General features: G+C 41.8%; 1 pseudogene; it reads left to right on the forward strand.

Annotated features, from left to right (window-relative positions):
- Positions 1 to 5,642: 5,642 nt before the first annotated feature.
- Positions 5,643 to 24,846, forward strand: LOC124646973 (annotated as a pseudogene).
- Positions 24,847 to 25,442: the final 596 nt, after the last annotated feature.

Here is a 25,442-nt window from a genome sequence, read left to right on the forward strand (position 1 = left end):
AAATCAACAGTACTTTATTAAGACATCTCAGGAAATTAAGATACAATAGAACTAAAATTAAAATATGGCTAATCACTACAGTGGAATTTAAGATGCAACGACAAACTAAAACTGAAATTAAGATACATAGCTAGTATGCCACATCACTCTACTTTCCCTGCGTCCACCGTGGCTATTTTCCGGACTTGTCGCCGCGTTCTTCTCCCGCTTGCGCCTCAGCAGCTCTTTCCCTTAATCTCTTCTTTTCCGCTTCACGGGCCTCCCTGCGCACCTCATCCTCTGCATACCTACGTGCACCCTCATCATCCATCCTCTTCTGATTCACCTCGCGATTTCGAACTTGCTCCGCCCTTAATTTTTGGATCTTCCTCTCTCGCTCTGCTTTATCATTAGCAGCAGCCTTTTCCCAACGCTCCTCCTCAAAGAACCTTGCCCATGCACGCCGGTGTTTCTCCTCAACCTCCCGGCTCGCCCAATCCGGCTGCTCCTTGTCTATCCAGTGAAACCATTTACACAGAGGCGGGGGAGACTGGAACACAAACAGTAACATTAAACCAGGTAAATAAAGACCTACAAATATGACTAAACAAAATTATGTCAAAACATACCGGCGGCCTGGTGGATGACGAAGCTGAACTTGGGGGTGGATCATGATCATAGTTCGCACACATGAAAATTTTCATACAGAACCAATCAGAGAAATCCTCCACCTGCTTAACCTTAGCAAGATGGCCGCACCAACACCGTTCCGCTGTCACACCCGGGGGCAAACTTGCCGCCTTCGCCTTCGTCGGCCTAAACTCCTGGTCAGAGCACGGCACTCTCATGGTAGCTAAGGGTGAGCCAGCAGAAAAAAGAGAGTGGTAGAAGCACTTGTGCAGCGAAGAGTGTCGATCCCTGCTTTTATAAAAAAAATCCGAGAACGTGGCGGGAAAATATGGCGGGAGAGCTGTGGCGGCAAAAATATGGCGGGAGAGTGGTGGCGGGACAGACAGGCGGGAAATGTTTACCGGGAGAGCGTAGGCGGGAGATATGTGCGAAAAAATATTGGCGAAAGAGGTGGGGGACCCTAAACTAACCCTAAACCGAAGCATGCAAATCATCGTCTATTAGGTGGCCAGTCGGTCGCTAGCAGGCCGGTCGGGCTCTAGCTGGCCGATCAGTCTCTAGTGGACCGATTACTTTTGCTCTCTGACACAGCGGAGGCCAGAGTGCCCTGACACCCAATCAGCCTCCTATAGGCTGATCGTGACATTCCCAGAAAATTAAAAAAAATCTTATTATTAAAAAAAATCGCTCCGTGCAAGTGGCTCCACCAAGGTTCAGACCTATCATTTAGTATACTAAATGGAACCTTGAGTTAAAAATTGTGAAAAGCGCATGCACGTGAACATATGAGCTAGCGCTCGTAAAAAAACTTGCGAAGTACTACATCCGTTCCAATGAATATGGCTGATAAATTTAATCAAAAGTTAAAACTTACAAAGTTTGATCAAATATAAAAAATAAAATATAAACATCTAAAACATGAAACAAATATATTATGAAAACATATTTTATGGTGAATTTACTAATATTGATTTAGTATCGTAAATGTTTATTTTTTTTCTCTACAACATTTGTCAAACTTAGAGGATGTTGAATTTTGACTAAATTTATAAGACTTATTCATTAGAATGGAGGGATCATTGACACTACTATAAATTTGAGTATATCCGGTCGCGGCCATAATAGCCCTCCCCAAATGGCTACTAGGGCCGTCAGATAGAAAAGGGTGCCCAGCTGCGGCCTCCAAACACGGCTTAGGTACGGCGCCCCCATGCCGACCCCGACCCACAGGGGGCCACCGGGGGGGCGTTGCCGATGCCACATAGGTTGCTGACCGGTAGGCCAGCCACTGTCATAGAGACAGTGGATGCTCAGCTAAAATTAATGGCGCTGGTCATCTTTAAATAAAGACCTCGCCTGTTCCCCAGGCGGCGGTAGGCAACGCATCTCGTCGTAATTGTGTCTTCCCCACGTGGCAACGTGCGGGATTCCCACGCGGCAGCGTTAATGCGCACAACGGCGTCCTCGCCTGCCACGCCTCCATGGCGCCGCTCTCCACCGCTTGGTTCCTCCTTCATTCGGAACCTCCATCGCCACAAAAAGCTAAGGCGAGAAACCTCCACCGCCTGCATCACGCTGATCATATCGCAGAACCGCCGTACGGGAGGTGCAGCTGCGAATGACTTCGGCCCTCACAATCGCTGAGGTGTGGGTGTTGTACCACAATGGGTACCCGCGCCTCCCGAGATGCGGCTTCTCATGGGATGGAAGATGAGCACCAGCGCCATCGGCATTCCGCCGGTGCCGCAGGTGGGAACCACGCGGTGGGCACAGGAGGTGTATGCCTACCGTAAGACGCTGACAGAGGCGCAACGCGCCGGCCCTCTCTGGGACACTGGCAACCTCCAGCAATGGCTTGCCTTCTTCGGCCAGCGGCAAGAGCTGGGGCTCGCCCGCCACAACAGGCCTATCTCTTCGAAGAACAAAAATCAAGCCGGTCACGAGCGCTGGTGGGTGGGTGCTAGGGTGCACCCCAGACATCAGCATGGAACACATCTACAATGGTGGCGAGCCACTACAGGCTCCACCTGATGGGATTCGTAGCATAGAAAACAAAAAATTTCCTACCGCAAGAACGAATAACAAGCCAAGATCCAATCTAGTAGATGGTAGCAACGAGAAGATCATGAGACTAACCCTCGAAGATTTCCAAAGCCTACGAGATTAGATCTCGTTGTTGATGTAGTCGATCACTTGCCGCTTCCAAAAGCGCGTAGAAGATCTTGATGGTGCCACAATCGGGCAGCACCTCCGTACTCGGTCACACGTTCGGTGTTGATGATGACGTCCTTCTCCCCGTTCCAGCGGGCAGCGGATGTAGTAGATCCTCCTCGGAATCCCGACAGCACGATGGCGTGGTGTCGGTGGTGGTGGAGATCTCCGGCAGGGCTTCGCCTAAGCGCTGTGGGAGAAGATGGAGGAGGAGAGAGGCTAGGGTTTGGGAGAGATGGGGGGCTAGGGCGCCGGCCAGGGGAGCCCTAGGTGGTGCGGCCAAGTCTAGGGCAGCCCCCTCCCTCTCCTCCTCATTATATAGGTGGAACCCCAAGGGTTTGCCCAAATTCTTCGAATAAGACCCCAATTCAAAAACTGCCTTATGGACGAAACCTAGAGGGACAGGGACTCTCCCCTTCCCTCCTTGTTGGCCGGCCAAGGGTGGTGGACTCCACCATGGACTCCACCCTCCCACTTGGTTGGCAAGTTAGGGTTGGTGGAGTCCAACCGGGACTCCGCCTTCCATGGTGATTTCTTCCAGAAGGTTCTAGAACATTCTAGCGCTTTCCATAAATGCACCGGATCATTTTCCAAACTTGGAAAGTGACTTCCTATATATGAATCTTATTCTCCGGACCACCTTGTGATGTCCTGGATCCCATCCGAGACTCCGAACAACATTCGAACTCCATTCCATATTCCATATCTACTTAAAACGACATCAAACCTTAAGTGTGTCACCCTACGGTTCGTGAACTATGCAGACATGGTCGAGACTCCTCTCCGACCAATAACCAATAGCGGGATCTGGAGATCCATAATGGCTCCCACACATTCAACGATAACTTAGTGATCGAATGAACCATTTACATACGATGCCGATTCCCTTTGTCACGCGATATTTTACTTGTCCGAGGTTCGATCACCGGTATCTCCATACCTAGTTCAACCTCGTTACCGACAAGTACTCTTTACTCGTACCGTGGTATGTCATCTCTTGTGATCTTAATCACATGCTTGCAAGCTAATCAGACGACATTCCACCGAGAGGGCCTAGAGTATATCTATCCGTCATCGGGATGGACAAATCCCACTCTTGATCCATATGCCTCAACTCACACTTTCCGAATACTTAATCCCATCTTTATAACCACCCATTTACGCAGTGGCGTTTGATGTAATCAAAGCATCCTTCCGGTGTAAGTGATTTACATGATCTCATGGTCGAAGGACTTAGGTAACTATGTATCGAAAGCTTATAGCAAGTTGAACTTAATGACTTGATCTTATGCTATGCTTACTATGGATGTGTCCATCACATCATTCACCTAATGATATGATCTTGTTATTAATAACATCCGATGTTCATGATCAGGAAACCATGATCATCTATTAATCAACAAGCTAGTTAAATGAGAGGCTTACTAGGGAGTTTGGTTGTTTACACAACACACATGTATCAATGTTTCCGGTTAATACAATTATAGCATGGAGTGTAAACATTTATCATGAACATTAAGATATAACAATAACTATTTTATTATTGCCTCTCGGGCATATCTCCAACACCACCGCCCTCGCATCCGCCATGGGCTCCGAGGAGGACGACCTCGGTGTTATTGTCCTCACGGTCTTCATCCTCGGCGCCGTGATCTTCGTCCTTGGCGCCGCGATCTTCCTCCTCGATGCCCCGCACTCCGAAGCACGAGGTGAAAGAGGATACACCCTCTCCTCCCAGGAGCCACCACCGCACCGGCGGCATCGTCATCCGCAAGTCGGCGCGGCAGCCTTTGCCGCCTCGCGACCACATTTGCTTCCGTCGGCCGAGGGAGGAGGCACCAAAGAAGAAGCCCGCATCCACCCTATAAGAGGAGTCCACGTGGCGGGTTGCCTTGCTGCCACTATCGAGGACCCCGATGACATGCCAGGGCTAGCGTGGGCCCTCGCCAACTTGCCGAACAACCACCGCACGATGGTGGCACCACTGTCTGTTGGCCTCCTCTGGTCGGCGGAGGATACGGGGAACCTCCTCGACCTCACACGCGACAATGACGCAGCGGGAACGAGCGGCAGCATAGAAGGAGGTGGCGGTGTGAGCACCAGCGGTGCCGGCCCTAGCGACATCGTCAAAGACAATGAACCAAACGCCGCCGCCCACTTGTGGTTCTACCGCACCCGCCGCGACGACGGCTAGGACAACTATTAGATTTGGTTTTTTACTTTAAATTTAGTTAAATTTCTTTCATATTTATAAGATATAAGGAAATGCGAATGAAATTCAAAGTTATCCTTTCACTAGTAGAAAATAGGTCTAATGTTCAGACCTGCCAGGAGCATTTGTCCCGGTTGCACTTGGAACCGGGACTAATGTTAGCACTAGTCCCGGTTCCAACGGCTAGGGGCGCACAGGGGGTACGGCCACCTCTAGTCCCGGTTAGGAAGGGACCTTTAGTCCCGGTTGGTGTATCCAACCGGGACTAAAGGTGGTGCGGCTGGGGAGACTGGCCTCGAGCGCCTTTAGTCCTGGTTGGAGACACCAACCGGGACTAAAGGTCCATCTCTATATATATACCCCATGCCCTGCCCTTGTGATCCACACTAGCTTTTTTCCCTTCTTAGCACAGGAGGTGTATGTTGCTTTGCTTTTCCATTCTTATGCACAAGAGGTGCTCGATGAAATGCCTATGAAGTGCCCGAGCCACACTTAAGCTTTCTCCTTTTTTCCTCCTTCTCGATCGAGGTTAACAACTTTATCCTTTCATCCGTCATTGATAAAATGCATGTATCGATGTACATTGTTTATCTATTCATGATGTTCTGTAATGGCTTTTGATGTACTTAATTATATAATGCAGATGATCCGGCAATGGATGTACGTTGACCGATGCAGTAACGAGTTCATTACGGGGCTGCGTTATTTTCTCCGTGTGGGTGAGGAAAACAAAGAGGAAGGTTTTATGTGTTGTCCACGTGTTGTCTGTCGGAATCAGAAGGATTACTCTTCCACGACAACCCTTCACACCCACCTGCTTCAGTCAGGTTTCATGCCCAGCTATAATTGTTGGACCAAGCACGGAGAAAGAGGGGTTATGATGGAATACAATGAAGAAGAGGGGGGTGATGGCAACTATCCCATGTTCCCTGAATACGGTGATACTGCAACGGGGGAAGCATATGATCAGGAGGCATTAGATGAGTCTGCTGATGATCTTGGTCGGGCCATTGCTGATGCAAAGAGAAACTGCGAAACTGAAAATGAGAGGTTGATGTTCGAGCAGATGTTAGAGGATCACAACAAATTGTTGTACCCAAATTGCGAAGATGGCCAGAATAAGCTCGGTAGCACACTGGAATTGTTGCAATGGAAGGCAGAGAATGGTGTGACTGACTCGGGATTTGAAAAGTTGCTAAAAATAATGAAGAAGCAGCTTGCAAGGGGTAACGAATTGCCCGCCAGTACGTACGAAGCGAAGAAGGTTGTCTGCCTTCTAGGATTAGACGTGCAGAAGATACATTCATGCATTAATGACTGCATCCTCTACCGTGGTGAGGAGTACGAGAATTTGGATGCATGCCCGGTATGCACTGCATTGTGGTATAAGATCAGACGAGATGATCCTGGTGATGTTGAGGGCGAGCGCCCAAGGAAGAGGGTTCCTGCCAAGGTGATGTGGTATGCTCCTATAATACCACGGTTGAAACGTTTGTTCAAAAACAAAGAGCATGCGAACTTGTTGCGATGGCACAAAGAAGACCGTAAGAAAGATGAGATGTTGAGACACCCCGCTGATGGGTCACAGTGGAGAAAAATTGACAGAGTTTTCCCGGACTTTGCAGATGACGCAAGGAACTTAAGGTTTAGTCTAAGTACAGATGGCATGAATCCTTTCGGGGAGCAGAGCTGCAGTCATAGCACCTGGCCTGTAACTCTATGTATCTATAACCTTCCTCCTTGGTTGTGCATGAAGCGGAAGTTCATTATTGTAATATCCGAGGTATTGGGGTTACAAAAATAGAGGAAACAGATGTGTGCATTGCATTCATGCATAGAAAATCTGGGGAATTTTCGCGCTTTAAAGTAAAACAGTCACAGTACCTGAAGTTTCACTTGACCTTGGTGGAATTGAAGTAGCTCATCAAGTCAAGCGCTACAAGCCTCAATGTGACTTTGCTAAAACTTTGTTTTGGGTAGAGATTATTTGATCTAAGGGGTTAGATCAAATGGAACTAATAATCAACACAACAACACTTTACCCCAATGATCAATTGCTTGATCTTATAAAAGATTATAATAAGTTAAGTCTTGCCATAGCATATGAATATACAACTACTTGTAAATCAAGTAACAATGAATGAAGAAACTATTCTTCACTTATCTTTTCCATGTCTTAAACTAATCCATGATCCTACCATGAACCTCATGGTATTCATTCTACTCCAAACTTGGAAACATGACAAGGAGATCAACCCAAGAAATATATATTCTTCTCTATTCCAAATAGTTAAGCATCAAACCTAGAGAGGTGAGAGTTCTATTATAATTATTAGAGAAGCATTAACAAACCTTGAGTTAAACCTTGGATATACATCCAAGTATTCAAATCATCATCTTTAATTGGAACCTTAGGATCTTATTCAAGATATTTCTTAGAGAGAGAAACCATTTATGTTAAACATAGATATTGATGATCACACCAATCTCTATGGAACCTAAACTCAGGTTAGTATTAAAGTCCTTCCCAAATGAGAGAGAGACCACTCATACCAATATTAGATTTACCTATTTAAAGAATAAAGGACAAAATTGGAACCGAAGTATTAGGATATTAACCATTTTATCTTGGAGTGGTGGGATAACCTAATATCACATGGAATAATACCATACCCCTGAATTGATAAGGTGAGGAAGAGACTAACCCCAATTAAGCTAGACAAATGAAACCTTAGCCTAGATACCTAAGGAGATATTAGGAGTACACCATAAACCTTAGTATAACCATTCTTAAATAAGAAAGCTCAACCTATGGTGTTATACTCAAGATAATTGAGACAACCATAACTATGCCCATTCAAGAAACTATAAAAGAAAGTAGATATAGTGAATTGATGAAGACAACACTTGATCTTGAGAGTGAGAAACCCATTCAAGGAGAGAAATCTTAGGAAGTCCAACCTTGATCATTATAAATTGTGTAATGATCATAAACCCTAAGAATTTGAAGTTAAGATATTAAGAACAAGATGATCATATATAATATATGATCATGCCTTGGAGATATGTGAGGATAAGTTTAACTCTACTAGTATAAGTAGATCCCATTTCCACATGAAATTATAGGGAGATCACTAGTAAGAAACCCTAGGCCATATCTCAACCCTAACTTATAAATCACTTGGTGATCATAAGTAGAATCCTACCACATTTATATTCTACCTATTCCTCCATTAAAGAACATAAGAAAACCTTAGAGTCAAACTCTATACTTTGTATGGTGAGAAACCATCCACCAATACGACCAAAGTTAACTATAAAAAGAACCACAATCACTTTAGTTACTTTAATAATAGATTAAGGATATAAAACAAGCCTATAGGAATAAGATAGAATCACTTCTCAGATCCTTAACAACTAAATGAGAACAATAATAATTAAAGTAAGTAACCACCTTATTTTGGTTAGGGGAGATTAAACCCTAGCAAATACAAGATAGTATCATCTCAATTCTACAACCTAGCATCATATCTCAACCCTAGTCTGTGCAACACATGGGGATTGCTAGTATAAACTTAAAACCATGCTTAAGCTCAGATATGAGCAAGGGAACTATTTAACCAACTCGAAATGAAACAAGATAGCAAATTAACATATCTCACAAGCCATGCCTATGTGGGTGCAACTAACTAGTGTTTTCATATAAATAGAAGTCTCATGAGAGAGATGAGATCCACCTTAACCATATTAAACTAAGGGTTTAAAAGATGACAATAATACTTTAAAATAACCTTAAACAATTCTCCAACGCAAAAACCACCATGAGCACATGAAATAATGTTATGAGATCATATGCTCAAATAAGAAACTTGATATTAAGCTATGCCTTGTAAATTGTTTAATACAATGTAACAAAAGATAAATATAAAAACTTAACTATCAATAGGTACTTAGAAGAACCTCTTGAGAAATAGTTTGGATTACCTAAATTGGTATTGGCAATTAGGACTATATAATTGCCCATTTTCCATCTCTATTAACATTTAATAAACAAGGGTGTCACTACACATAAGAAATATTTTACAGCTCTTATATTTACAATAGTATGTTTGTAAACTCCAAAGGGATTCACACATTTAAAATCCTGCAAGGTATAAATAGGATTCAATTTTGAATTTTAAAAGCGAGAATTCAAAACGAGAAAAATAAGAAAGAAAACGAGAAAACAAAATAAAAGAAAGAAGCTTACCTGGACCTTACTGCTCGGCCAAGCCCACCAACACAGCCCACCGTAAGCCGGGCCCGAGTCCGGCAGGCCGCAGCCCAACGCTAGCCCAAGTACCCCTTCGGCAACAAAATAAAAGAACGAGCTCATCCTCATCCCTTCGTCTCGCAGGACGACAGCACGACGGCGTGCCCATCTTTCCCTCGTCGCTGGCGGTCTCTCCTGCCTCGACGACGTGACGAGGCTCGCCCTTGAGCCGTATAAAAGCACCACGACGAACACTGGCCCGAATCCTTTCCCCCTCTGCTCGATTTTCTTCTCAATACCGAAACCCTAGTCATCGGCCGTTCAACCTCGCCGGCGATGGAGACCTCCCTAGGCCTCGCCGTGGAGGCCATCGCGTTCGCCGTCCTCGACTTGCCCAACCTGCGCAAGGAATCGAGCTGGGGCATGCCGAACGTCGCCGACAGGATCGTCTTCCCCGACGCCGGGAGTGAGCAACTCCGGCGATGCCGACCGCCATTGACGACGCCGTCAAGCCCTCGCGTGCTCCTGGTGAGCCCCTGAATCTCGTCGCATGCCTATCCTGCTCAATTGCGTCCTTTAGCTTCACCGCACCATTAATACCGCGAGCTCTGCCGCTCGGTTCCGCCGCCGGCCAAGCTCCGACGACCATAGAGGGGCGGCGCTACCACCATTCGGTTCACCTCGTTGTCCCCTTTCCAACAAGCACACACACACCCCCGCAGGAACCCTGTACCGCCGACGATCGTCGGCAAATTCCGCCGGCAGTGAGCTCCCGAGCCACTCTCTCGATTTGGACTTGGTCCACGTCTACGTGGCAGCCAGCGTGGACCACTGGCCCACTTGTCTGTGGCTAAGGGTAGCTCAGTCCGGGTACGTTTAGTATTTCTTTTGTTTTATTTCAAAATCCAGTAATTGCTGAAACTTTGAAATAATGTAGAAAATTTATAAAAACTCAGAAAAATACAAATAAGATATCAAAATTCATAAAAAGGTAAACTCTATCCAATAAAAATATAATATGAAATTTTTATTTTTAATAAAAATTTAATTATTTTATACTTGTTAATTAAGCCTTTAATTTTAAGTCCGGGTTCAATTAAAATTCCATAATTAGTAAAACTTCATAAAATAATTAAAAACCAGTAAGTAATTAAGGAAATCATTAAAATTAATTTCCTTATCTATCAACTTATTAAATCCTTATTAGGAGGATTTAAACCCTAATTAATAATTACTTTAAATATTATTTGTTTAAAAATAATAAAATGCCAAATTCAATATTATTTTTATGCTCAGATTATTAATAACTTCAACTTTAAATTGAAGTTATTAATCATAGAATTATAGAGTAATTAGAAAACCCTGGTTCCATATGGTAGGAAAACAGGAATTCATCATTTCATGTGAAACCCTAAAACCCTAATTCAATTAGGAACTTTAGCTCCACTACTTCATATGAACCCTAAATTATTCCCAATCATGAACCCTAAGTAACATGTGATCATGTTACTTCATTAGTAACCATAGATTCATAATTAGCAACTAAATGCTTGTTCAAATCCACATAACATATGGGAACCCTATCATTACTAAATAGCATCCCATGTGTTCATCTTAATCAAACCTAACTCCTATCACAAGGATCTCATCCTTAATTAACCTTAACTAGCATCACACCATTGTGATGAACTCCAATAGCAACCATGCTAATATTGAGATCATATCCCAAACACACTAAACCCTATTAGTGTGAGATAATTATTAACATCCTATTTAGGAACTCACCATCCCTTACTTAGTGAATCCGATGACTAATACAAGACAACCTCAACCTTAATTGCAATACTTCTTAATATTTAAGAAGGATGTTCTTCAAAAGTTATTCTTTTGAAGAAAATAAGGAATCATCACCAACCCTGCTTATAAGGACCTATAAACCCTAGCCGCCTATCACTAGCAAGATAAACCAACCTTGACAACAACTTGTATGAATAATTGCTTAGAATGCTTAGGCTTAACTCAACCCTACAAGTTCTAGTTATTGATGAATCCAACTATGTTGTGATCCATCTACTACTTACTCCAGAAACCAATTAGAACCATAGAAAATCATAGAACCTCACAAACCTAATTATCATACTTGTTCCTTATTAAAGAACATGTTCTTCACAAGTTATTCTTTTGAAGTATATAACAATTAATCATCAACCATGCACTATATGACTTAAAATTGACAACTGCTCTTTACTTATTATACAACTACTATTCCTTGATATGTATGATTGTTACTATACAGCTTTACCACTTGCTTATGATTCTCAAACCACACAAACCCGAATAAGAACCTTGTCTCGTGAATCACTCTAAAAGTGCAACACACCCCGAACTAATCATTACAACTCACTAATCCTAAATCATCGGGGTTAGGTCACGCTTAGAGCGATTGCATCTCATTCTTATGCATTATTGCATCCTTGCCAATCTTTTAAACATCGTCCTTACCGGACGATGATGCTATTTCGAATTTGGAGTTATTGTGTATCGAAGACCTTGCCTGCATAATCTTGCAGTCAAGAAAGGCAAGTTCATCACTTGCTCATGTCATTTGAGTATTTTTATCAAATTACTTGCAAAGTATTATGGTTATCACTATTGCATAAAAATCAAAACCACTACTTTCATAACTATGAATATGACTATGTGGTGGGCAATGGAACCATGGATTGTGTTGATATGGTGGAGGTTCCATTGCACGGGTTTATATCCATCTAGGATTAAACAACAAATGTCGCCGAGTGATTCTTGTGCCGTAATACCCGTGTTAACCATAAGATCCGGAGTGGGACGGAGTAGTCAAAAGTGTTTCCACCTCTCGTTCATCAACGGATGCGCTTTACCGTAGACACTTGTATCTGTCGGGGCAAGCGGTGGGCTGGGGAAGCCTTAAGTCCGCACGGCATAGTCCGTAGACACTTGTCGCTCGAAGTGCAAGCGGTGGGCTGGGGAAGCCTAAAGTCCCCACGGTATTGCGGTCTATGATGGGTTGCGACTACCGGCGAAGGAGTTTGGTTCGATCCCAAACCGTCGTCGTGGTCGGGGTCCATCCTTAAGTGGTATAAGAGGACCGACGAGGACCCGTGGTCGGGGTATGCAACAAAGGGTGGGTGTTCGAGGTAGCGGAGGAACATGATTGGCTAGACCTTATACCGGGCCTCACACCAAAGGAAGTGTGGACGAGAACATGACTCGGTTGGCACCAAGGTTAAGATCTCTTATGGGTAAAGCAACACACCTCTCGCGAGTGTAAAGAACCGTGACTCGTCACTCCCCGTTCCGGGATATGGAACTCGCGAACGCGGCCGGAAAGGAGCTCCATGAAGTTCTAGTAAACCGGTGAAGGCCGACGGACATAGTTCTTCCGAATAAAAGCAACCTTTTGAAGAAATGGTTATGAAAACTTGCATTGGTATTAGACTTTCCGGTCTAATGTCGTAGCTAGTGCATTAAACACCTCTTTCCTATAATGAACTTGTTGAGTACGCTCGTACTCATCCCACTCTTAAATCCCCGCTTAGATATGGAGGCATCGAAGAAGGATCCACAGTGCAACTCGAAGGTCGAGGAGTCAACAACTACTTCAAGAGACAAGACCCTGTCAGAGGAGTCAGATACCACATACATCAAGGAGAAAACCTAGTTTAGCCATAGAAGGGAACTAGCTTCCTCAACCTAGCTCCTACTTAGCTAGAATCTATTCTTAGCCTCTATAGCTAGTCAAATACTCTACAAATAGAGTTCGTGATAGAATTAGACTACGAGTCGTTCTTCTGGAGTTTATTTGCAGATTTACCTCATTGTAAAGTAGGAGGCTGTGCTGCTCTTATGTAATAGAGTCAATGTTGTAATTCTATAGACATGCCTTGGACCCGCACATGTTTCTGTTGTACCACTCTGAGCGATATAATACTAGTGGAACGGTGTTTCATTGGTGTTATATCAGACTTGCATACTACACCATGCAGTGGTATGCCGGGTCACCACAGTTGGTATCAGAGCAAATGCTTTGACCCTAGGATTAAAACCCTTTAAAGGAGACCTATAGGATTGGTAGTGTCTGTAGGAAGTGGTCCTAGGTAAACCAAATAATTTTTATGACTTGAGATGGATATTCACTTGAGAATAATCCTGACACACTTGAGTCAACCTTTTTCAACCTATCTTTTCTAAGTAAAGATAGTTAGCTAATTCCAAGTATGTAGCATACCATTAAGTCCTTAAAACAATAGATGAGTAGATCACAGTTGGTATACAATACATGGTAGTCCAAAGAGAGGATACAACCATAAGGAACATATCCTATTGGAAGAGGTGTACCAACATATGTTATGATTAAGTAAGAGTTATCCAAAACGGTAATAGGAGTGATATCAAGTGAGAAAGATAAGGATCAAAGGAAGATATCCTAATAAAAGATATAGACCAAGTTAAGTAATGAGTAAGAAAAATTCTCCAGACATGTGAAACAATCGATAGTAAGTGAGAAATATGAGTCATATGAGGTAGTATAGACCATGATGAGTCAATCATGGGAAATAAGGAAGAGTGATAGGAATAAAAATATGTCCACTTACATGGTAGGGATAGTAATCATATATGATTCATCTGTGAATCGTAATGTGATGGATTAGAACATCATAAATACTTAGGAGGAGTACAATAAGAAGCCAAGTGTTAAACAATAGTGCAAGAATTATGTTCCAAAACCATGGGAAGTGTGCCAAGCACATCATGACCATAGTTTTATGGTAGTAACACTTGAAAGTATAGGAGCTACATTCCAATAGTTATGTGTTTAGAGTAGCCCACAGAATACTCTTCAATAGCACTTATATATGGTATAATACTTTGTTAGTACTTCCAAACAAAAATTAGGTTAACCTTAACTATCCTAGACCACTTTGTTTCCAGTTTATCTCATTGCAAATATGCAATTAAGGTAAATGTGAGACAATTAGTAGAATCCCATATATCCGTGCTAAGTATCACGATCCAAACCTTTATTATGTGGTGTTATATACTACACATCTCAGCCTGATGTTTAGAGACGTCATACTCAACTATTATATTCAGGCTTATGATGGTGTGTACTATAAACACAAAGCTGAATCTTCTTGGATTTTATTGGATTTTCATTGTTTGACTAGATCCATACATGAAGTTTGACGTTGATATGCAAAAGCATGTTGCAATATCAAGTCCTTACTTGATGTTATAGATCTAGAGGGTAATAGTACTCGTGTGAGGAAGCGACGAATTCTGGAAGATACCGAAGACAAGATGAAGGTTCATCAGAAAAAGGAAGTAAAATTGTGGGAAGCAACCACAATACTCTGAAGGAAGTACAATCAAAACTCATGCTTTACCTCAACAGAGGAGTACTTTTGTACATAAGAAGCATGAAGGTGAGAAATATGATGATTATGGAGAAGTAGAAGTAGAACCATAGTCATTATGGAAAAGGGAATGCATGGGAAATCACTTTGGATACTATATTCATAGTGGTTTTCTTGCAACATAAACCCTGAAGGAAGGAAGATGGCATATGAAACCATAGCAGATATAAGAAGACCATAGTTGGTATCAGAAGACCACAGTTGTGGTAGAAGATCAATACTACGAGATAAAGTAGAAGATGTCCCGACCAATTGGTCAAAACCTACAATAGAGATACTTTTAGATAACAAATAGCCACAATTGGTATCAAGTAGTCTATAATTGGATTATTTGTAGCAAGAAGTTATGAACAAATAAAATTTTGTCAGCCAAATAACGATGACCTATAATCACTTCGCAGAAGGATTCAAGATGTCCACAATTGAGTGGATACACCACAAACAGTCTTCGTGAGACTTTTAGAAAAGTATAAACCATAAGTTAGACCCAGACCAATATTCTAACCATAAGTCTAATGGTTGGAAGAAAAGGAGTTGGAGACCATAAAAAAAATCCAAGGGGTAGAGTAAAGATGGAGTTGGATGTACAATAACTCAATATTTTGAGCAAGAAAGTTGAAGAAGGTCTGAACTGAGAGGAAGTTCGATCTTATTTTCATAAGATTGTCGGACACTACTTCTAGAATGATGTCAGACCAGAAGCCGAGGTTCATACCTCGAGGAAGTAAGAAGTGGACTATAACTTGAGAAAGTGAGTAATATTTACTCAGAAGTACGAAAGCTCAAGTAAGTTAAGCATAAAGAAGTTGGACGAAGAAACTACCATAGACCAAATACAGTTCATGATGGCCAAAGATTGAAGAAGTTTGACCATACCAGAACCACAGACTAATTGAATGATTCCTTTCATGGAACCTAAATAAACCAAAATAGTTATAAGTATCAACTATAAACCATGATTGGATGGACTAAATGAGTCTAATCCATTCTTAGGGAAATAAACCATCACGACCATTTCCATGGTAAGTACCTTACCAAGTACCATTATTGCAGTTCTGGTAGTAAGGGAAAACAAAGACCTATTTATCAATTAGGAGTTTATTATCAAATTAGTCTTCAAGTTAAGACTAACAGCACTAGAAGAAGTTCCAATCATTGAATCTTCAATGAGAAAGGAAACAAGATTATGATATTGAAAGAAATCATGGAATTGAAGTAAGAAGCCATGGCTCAGAGACAGACAATATTGGATTCCAGGAAGAATCTGGACAAGGGATATATTCAATTATATCTAATGAGATCACCATGGAGTTCGAGAGAAGTTGTAGTCTGCACAAGTCAGATCCACACTCCGGAAATGTGAGAGAGTTCAAACTTCGAGGACGAAGTTTAGTTTAAGGGGTAGAGACTGTAATATCCCAGGTATTGGGGTTACAAAAATAGAGGAAACGGATGTGTGCATTGCATTCATGCATAGAAAATCTGGGGAATTTTCGCGCTTTAAAGTAAAACAGATCACGATGCACTGAAGTTTCACTTGACCTTGGTGGAATTGAAGTAGCTCATCAAGTCAAGCGCTACAAGCCTCAATGTGACTTTGCTAAAACTTTGTTTTGGGTAGAGATTATTTGATCTAAGGGGTTAGATCAAATGGAACTAATAATCAACACAACAACACTTTACCCCAATGATCAATTGCTTGATCTTATAAAAGATTATAATAAGTTAAGTCTTGCCATAGCATATGAATATACAACTACTTGTAAATCAAGTAACAATGAATGAAGAAACTATTCTTCACTTATCTTTTCCATGTCTTAAACTAATCCATGATCCTACCATGAACCTCATGGTATTCATTCTACTCCAAACTTGGAAACATGACAAGGAGATCAACCCAAGAAATATATATTCTTCTCTATTCCAAATAGTTAAGCATCAAACCTAGAGAGGTGAGAGTTCTATTATAATTATTAGAGAAGCATTAACAAACCTTGAGTTAAACCTTGGATATACATCCAAGTATTCAAATCATCATCTTTAATTGGAACCTTAGGATCTTATTCAAGATATTTCTTAGAGAGAGAAACCATTTATGTTAAACATAGATATTGATGATCACACCAATCTCTATGGAACCTAAACTCAGGTTAGTATTAAAGTCCTTCCCAAATGAGAGAGAGACCACTCATACCAATATTAGATTTACCTATTTAAAGAATAAAGGACAAAATTGGAACTGAAGTATTAGGATATTAACCATTTTATCTTGGAGTGGTGGGATAACCTAATATCACATGGAATAATACCATACCCCTGAATTGATAAGGTGAGGAAGAGACTAACCCCAATTAAGCTAGACAAATGAAACCTTAGCCTAGATACCTAAGGAGATATTAGGAGTACACCATAAACCTTAGTATAACCATTCTTAAATAAGAAAGCTCAACCTATGGTGTTATACTCAAGATAATTGAGACAACCATAACTATGCCCATTCAAGAAACTATAAAAGAAAGTAGATATAGTGAATTGATGAAGACAACACTTGATCTTGAGAGTGAGAAACCCATTCAAGGAGAGAAATCTTAGGAAGTCCAACCTTGATCATTATAAATTGTGTAATGATCATAAACCCTAAGAATTTGAAGTTAAGATATTAAGAACAAGATGATCATATATAATATATGATCATGCCTTGGAGATATGTGAGGATAAGTTTAACTCTACTAGTATAAGTAGATCCCATTTCCACATGAAATTATAGGGAGATCACTAGTAAGAAACCCTAGGCCATATCTCAACCCTAACTTATAAATCACTTGGTGATCATAAGTAGAATCCTACCACATTTATATTCTACCTATTCCTCCATTAAAGAACATAAGAAAACCTTAGAGTCAAACTCTATACTTTGTATGGTGAGAAACCATCCACCAATACGACCAAAGTTAACTATAAAAAGAACCACAATCACTTTAGTTACTTTAATAATAGATTAAGGATATAAAACAAGCCTATAGGAATAAGATAGAATCACTTCTCAGATCCTTAACAACTAAATGAGAACAATAATAATTAAAGTAAGTAACCACCTTATTTTGGTTAGGGGAGATTAAACCCTAGCAAATACAAGATAGTATCATCTCAATTCTACAACCTAGCATCATATCTCAACCCTAGTCTGTGCAACACATGGGGATTGCTAGTATAAACTTAAAACCATGCTTAAGCTCAGATATGAGCAAGGGAACTATTTAACCAACTCTGAAATGAAACAAGATAGCAAATTAACATATCTCACAAGCCATGCCTATGTGGGTGCAACTAACTAGTGTTTTCATATAAATAGAAGTCTCATGAGAGAGATGAGATCCACCTTAACCATATTAAACTAAGGGTTTAAAAGATGACAATAATACTTTAAAATAACCTTAAACAATTCTCCAACGCAAAAACCACCATGAGCACATGAAATAATGTTATGAGATCATATGCTCAAATAAGAAACTTGATATTAAGCTATGCCTTGTAAATTGTTTAATACAATGTAACAAAAGATAAATATAAAAACTTAACTATCAATAGGTACTTAGAAGAACCTCTTGAGAAATAGTTTGGATTACCTAAATTGGTATTGGCAATTAGGACTATATAATTGCCCATTTTCCATCTCTATTAACATTTAATAAACAAGGGTGTCACTACACATAAGAAATATTTTACAGCTCTTATATTTACAATAGTATGTTTGTAAACTCCAAAGGGATTCACACATTTAAAATCCTGCAAGGTATAAATAGGATTCAATTTTGAATTTTAAAAGCAGAATTCAAAACAGAAAAATAAGAAAGAAAACAGAAAACAAAATAAAAGAAAGAAGCTTACCTGGACCTTACCTGTTCGGCCAAGCCCACCAACACAGCCCACCAGAAGCCAGGCCCAGTCCAGCAGCCGCAGCCCAACGCTAGCACAAGTACCCCTTCGGCAACAAAATAAAAGAACGAGCTCATCCTCATCCCTTCGTCTCGCAGGACGACAGCACGACGGCGTGCCCATCTTTCCCTCGTCGCTGGCGGTCTCTCCTGCCTCGACGACGTGACGAGGCTCGCCCTTGAGCCGTATAAAAAGCACCACGACGAACACTGGCCCGAATCCTTTCCCCTCTCGCTCGATTTTCTTCTCAATACCGAAACCCTAGTCATCGGCCGTTCAACCTCGCCGGCGATGGAGACCTCCCTAGGCCTCGCCGTGGAGGCCATCGCGTTCGCCGTCCTCGACTTGCCCAACCTGCGCAAGGAATCGAGCTGGGGCATGCCAGAACGTCGCCGACAGGATCGTCTTCCCCGACGCCGGGAGTGAGCAATTCCGGCGATGCCGACCGCCATTGACGACGCCATCAAGCCCTGCGTGCTCCTGGTGAGCCCCTGAATCTCGTCGCATGCCTATCCTGCTCAATTGCGTCCTCTAGCTTCACCGCACCATTAATACCGCGAGCTCTGCCGCTCGGTTCCGCCGCCGGCCAAGCTCCGACGACCATAGAGGGGCGGCGCTACCACCATTCGGTTCACCTCGTTGTCCCCTTTCCAACAAGCACACACACACCCCCGCAGGAACCCTGTACCGCCGGCGATCGTCGGCAAATTCCGCCGGCAGTGAGCTCCCGAGCCACTCTCTCGATTTGGACTTGGTCCACGTCTACGTGGCAGCCAGCGTGGACCACTGGCCCACTTGTCTGTGGCTAAGGGTAGCTCAGTCCGGGTACGTTTAGTATTTCTTTTGTTTTATTTCAAAATCCAGTAATTGCTGAAACTTTGAAATAATGTAGAAAATTTATAAAAACTCAGAAAAATACAAATAAGATATCAAAATTCATAAAAAGGTAAACTCTATCCAATAAAAATATAATATGAAATTTTTATTTTTAATAAAAATTTAATTATTTTATACTTGTTAATTAAGCCTTTAATTTTAAGTCCGGGTTCAATTAAAATTCCATAATTAGTAAAACTTCATAAAATAATTAAAAACCAGTAAGTAATTAAGGAAATCATTAAAATTAATTTCCTTATCTATCAACTTATTAAATCCTTATTAGGAGGATTTAAACCCTAATTAATAATTACTTTAAATATTATTTGTTTAAAAATAATAAAATGCCAAATTCAATATTATTTTTATGCCCAGATTATTAATAACTTCAACTTTAAATTGAAGTTATTAATCATAGAATTATAGAGTAATTAGAAAACCCTGGTTCCATATGGTAGGAAAACAGGAATTCATCATTTCATGTGAAACCCTAAAACCCTAATTCAATTAGGAACTTTAGCTCCACTACTTCATATGAACCCTAAATTATTCCCAATCATGAACCCTAAGTAACATGTGATCATGTTACTTCATTAGTAACCATAGATTCATAATTAGCAACTAAATGCTTGTTCAAATCCACATAACATATGGGAACCCTATCATTACTAAATAGCATCCCATGTGTTCATCTTAATCAAACCTAACTCCTATCACAAGGATCTCATCCTTAATTAACCTTAACTAGCATCACACCATTGTGATGAACTCCAATAGCAACCATGCTAATATTGAGATCATATCCCAAACACACTAAACCCTATTAGTGTGAGATAATTATTAACATCCTATTTAGGAACTCACCATCCCTTACTTAGTGAATCCGATGACTAATACAAGACAACCTCAACCTTAATTGCAATACTTCTTAATATTTAAGAAGGATGTTCTTCAAAAGTTATTCTTTTGAAGAAAATAAGGAATCATCACCAACCCTGCTTATAAGGACCTATAAACCCTAGCCAGCTATCACTAGCAAGATAAACCAACCTTGACAACAACTTGTATGAATAATTGCTTAGAATGCTTAGGCTTAACTCAACCCTACAAGTTCTAGTTATTGATGAATCCAACTATGTTGTGATCCATCTACTACTTACTCCAGAAACCAATTAGAACCATAGAAAATCATAGAACCTCACAAACCTAATTATCATACTTGTTCCTTATTAAAGAACATGTTCTTCACAAGTTATTCTTTTGAAGTATATAACAATTAATCATCAACCATGCACTATATGACTTAAAATTGACAACTGCTCTTTACTTATTATACAACTACTATTCCTTGATATGTATGATTGTTACTATACAGTTTACCACTTGCTTATGATTCTCAAACCACACAAACCTGAATAAGAACCTTGTCTGTGAATCACTCTAAAAGTGCAACACACCCTGAACTAATCATTACAACTCACTAATCCTAAATCATCGGGGTTAGGTCACGCTTAGAGCGATTGCATCTCATTCTTATGCATTATTGCATCCTTGCCAATCTTTTAAACATCGTCCTTACCGGACGATGATGCTATTTCAGAATTTGGAGTTATTGCGTATCGAAGACCTTGCCTCGCATAATCTTGCAGTCAAGAAAGGCAAGTTCATCACTTGCTCATGTCATTTGAGTATTTTTATCAAATTACTTGCAAAGTATTATGGTTATCACTATTGCATAAAAATCAAAACCACTACTTTCATAACTATGAATATGACTATGTGGTGGGCAATGGAACCATGGATTGTGTTGATATGGTGGAGGTTCCATTGCACGGGTTTATATCCATCTAGGATTAAACAACAAATGTCGCCGATGATTCTTGTGCCGTAATACCCGTGTTAACCATAAGATCCGGAGTGGGACGGAGTAGTCAAAAGTGTTTCCACCTCTCGTTCATCAACGGATGCGCTTTACCGTAGACACTTGTATCCGTCGGGGCAAGCGGTGGGCTGGGGAAGCCTTAAGTCCCCACGGCATAGTCCGTAGACACTTGTCGCTCGAAGTGCAAGCGGTGGGCTGGGGAAGCCTAAAGTCCCCACGGTATTGCGGTCTATGATGGGTTGCAGCTACCGGCGAAGGAGTTTGGTTCGATCCCAAACTGTCGTCGTGGTCGGGGTCCATCCTTAAGTGGTATAAGAGGACCGACGAGGACCCAGGGTCGGGGTATGCAACAAAGGGTGGGTGTTCGAGGTAGCGGAGGAACATGATTGGCTAGACCTTATACCAGGCCTCACACCAAAGGAAGTGTGGACGAGAACATGACTCGGTTGGCACCAAGGTTAAGATCTCTTATGGGTAAAGCAACACACCTCTGCAGAGTGTAAAGAACCGTGACTCGTCACTCCCTGTTCCGGGATATGGAACTGCGAACGCGGCCGGAAAGGAGCTCCATGAAGTTCTAGTAAACCGGTGAAGGTCGACGGACATAGTTCTTCCGAATAAAAGCAACCTTTTGAAGAAATGGTTATGAAAACTTGCATTGGTATTAGACTTTCTGGTCTAATGCTGTAGCTAGTGCATTAAACACCTCTTTCCTATAATGAACTTGTTGAGTACGCTCATACTCATCCCACTCTTAAATCCCCTGCTTAGATATGGAGGCATCGAAGAAGGATCCACAGTGCAACTCGAAGGTCGAGGAGTCAACAACTACTTCAAGAGACAAGACCCTGTCAGAGGAGTCAGATACCACATACATCAAGGAGAAAACCTAGTTTAGCCATAGAAGGGAACTAGCTTCCTCAACCTAGCTCCTACTTAGCTAGAATCTATTCTTAGCCTCTATAGCTAGTCAAATACTCTACAAATAGAGTTCGTGATAGAATTAGACTACGAGTCGTTCTTCTGGAGTTTATTTGCAGATTTACCTCATTGTAAAGTAGGAGGCTGTGTCTGCTCTTATGTAATAGAGTCAATGTTGTAATTCTATAGACATGCCTTGGACCCGCACATGTTTCTGTTGTACCACTCTGAGCGATATAATACTAGTGGAACGGTGTTTCATTGGTGTTATATCAGACTTGCATACTACACCATGCAGTGGTATGCCGGGTCACCACAATTATGAAGCCAGTGCTCATTCAAGGCCCAAAGCAACCCGGCAACGACATTGATGTGTACCTAAGGCCATTAGTTGAAGAACTTTTATAGTTGTGGGGCAAAAAAAGTGTACGTGTGTGGGATGTGCACAAACAGGAGCCATTTGACCTACGAGCGTTGCTTTTTGTAACCATCAATGATTGGCCTACTCTTAGCAACCTTTCAAGACAAACAAACAAGGGATACAGTGCATGCACACACTATTTAGATGAGACTGACAGTATATATTTGGATAAATCTAAGAAGGTTGTGTACCTGGGGCATTGTCGATTTCTTTCGAAGAGGCATCCCGTAAGAAAGAAAGGCAAGCATTTCAAAGGTGAGGCAAATCACCGGGAGAAGCCTATACACCGGACTGGTGATGATATATTTGGTATGGTCAAGGATCTACAACTAATCTTTGGAAAGGGTCGTGGCGGATAATCTATTCCGAATGACGATGCCGGACACGCACCCATGTGGAAGAAGAAATCTATATTTTGGGAGCTACCTATTGGGAAGTCCTAGAGGTCCGCTCTTCAATTGACGTGATGCACGTGACGAAGAATCTTTGCGTGAACCTGCTAGGCTTCCTGGGCATCTACGGGGAGACAAAAGATACACCGGAAACACTGCAGGACCAGCAACGTATGAAAGAATGAGATGGCATGCATCCAGAGAAAGATACGGATAAAGGACTTCATTTCTCCAGCTACGCTCTTACCAAAGCAGAGAAGGAAATATTTTTTGAATGCCTGAGCAGTATCAAGGTCCCATCTGGCTTCTCCTCGAATATAAAGGGAATAATAAAGATGGTAGAGAAAAAAATCCAAAACTTAAAGTCTCATGATTGCCACGTGATTATGACGCAATTGCTTCCGGTTGCATTGAGGGGGCTTCTACCGGACAATGTTCGAGTACCCATTGTGATGCAATTCCTCGATGCAATTTCTTAAAAGGTAATCGATCCAGAAAGTCTACCAAGGTTACATAATGATGTGGTCCAGTGTCTTGTTAGTTTTGAGCTGGTGTTTCCACCGTCCTTCTTCAATATTATGACGCACCTCCTCGTTCACCTAGTCGAAGAGATTTCCATTTTCGGTCCTGTGTTTCTACACAATATGTTCCCCTTTGAGAGGTTCATGGGAGTCTTAAAGAAATATGTTCATAACCATGCTAGGCCAGAAGGAAGCATCTCCAAGGGCTATGGAAGAGAGGAGGTCATTGAGTTTTGTGTTGACTTTATTCCTGACCTTAAGCCTATTGGTGTTCCAGAATCGTTGCATGAGGGGAGACTGAGTGGAAAAGGCACGCTAGGAAATAAAGCAATGATAAGTATGGATGGACATTCTTTCACTCAAGCACTCTACACCGTTCTACAAAGTTCCACCTTGGCGGCTCCGTATATCAATGAACATATGGATATTGTACGCTCCAAAAAACCGGGGCAGTCTGAGGATTGGATTACAATTGAACACATGGCGACTTTCGGTGGTTGGTTGCAAACACATCTCATGAATAACACCACTGATGGAGATCAGCTGTACTTGTTGGCCACGTCACCATCTTCTACTATATTGACTTACCAAGGGTACGAGATAAATGGGAATACATTTTACACGATCGCCCAAGATAAAAAGAGCACCAACCAAAACGGTGGTGTCCGCTTTGATGCAACAAACAACAAGGGGGGAAAGGACACATATTATGGTTACATAGAGGAGATATGGGAACTTGACTATGGACCTTCTTTTAAGGTCCCTTTATTTTGGTGCAAATGGGTCAAGCTGACAGGAGCTGGGGTAAAGGTAGATGAGCAGTACGGGCTGACAACAGTGGACCTCAACAATCTTGGGTACGGAGAAGAACCATTTTTCCTAGCCAATGAAGTGGCTCGGGTTTTCTATGTGAAGGACATGTCTACCAAACCGAGAAAAAGAAAAAATAAGCAAACGGATAATCATACGATGAGCCAAAGCGCCACATAGTTCTTTCAGGGAAAAGAAACATCGTGGGAGTGGAGGACAAGGCAAACATGTCAGAAGATTACAATAAGTTTGATGAAATTCCACCCTTCACAGTGAACACTGACCCAATCATCCCGTTAAATAAAGAAGATGCTCCATGGTTACGGCGCAGAGGAAAACCCCAACACTAGATGGGGAAGTTGGTGATGTGTATTAATGTAATGTATTAAACCTTTATGTTGGTGATGTATAATAATAATGTATTCTACGTTTTATGTAACTGTATGTAAAGTATTAAACCTTTATGAAGCCATCCTTCTCGTACTCATTTTGTCTCTCCTCTCCTACCATAGAAGGCGTTCACGGGCTTGCGGGAAAATTTTCCCGGGGCGAGCTCCTCGAAGTTGTTGTAGGGCGTGTGCACCAACGACATCTTCGAGAAGCTCCGCCACGGGAGATTTTCCAACCCTTTCCTCCGGCCATGGGGACGAAGCTCCCTACCTTCTTGGTTGGCTTGTTTTTGCTAGTTAAATAGAGGTTGTGACCTACCATAGAAGAAGTTTGCAGGAGAGGGAAGAGGCTGCTGATAGGAATAGACAAACAATGAAGATGGAGGCATTCACGGGCTTGCGGGAAAATTTTCCCGGGGCGAGCACCTCGAAGATGTCGTATGGCATGTGCACCTAATGACATCTTTGAGAAGCTCCGCCACGGGAGATTTCCCAACCCTTTCCTCCGGCCATGGGGATGAAGCTCCCTACTGTGGGACCCCTGGCAACTAGAGTGC

The sequence above is a fragment of the Lolium rigidum genome, chromosome 4, assembly GCF_022539505.1.
Source record: "Lolium rigidum isolate FL_2022 chromosome 4, APGP_CSIRO_Lrig_0.1, whole genome shotgun sequence".
NCBI lineage: Eukaryota > Viridiplantae > Streptophyta > Magnoliopsida > Poales > Poaceae > Lolium > Lolium rigidum.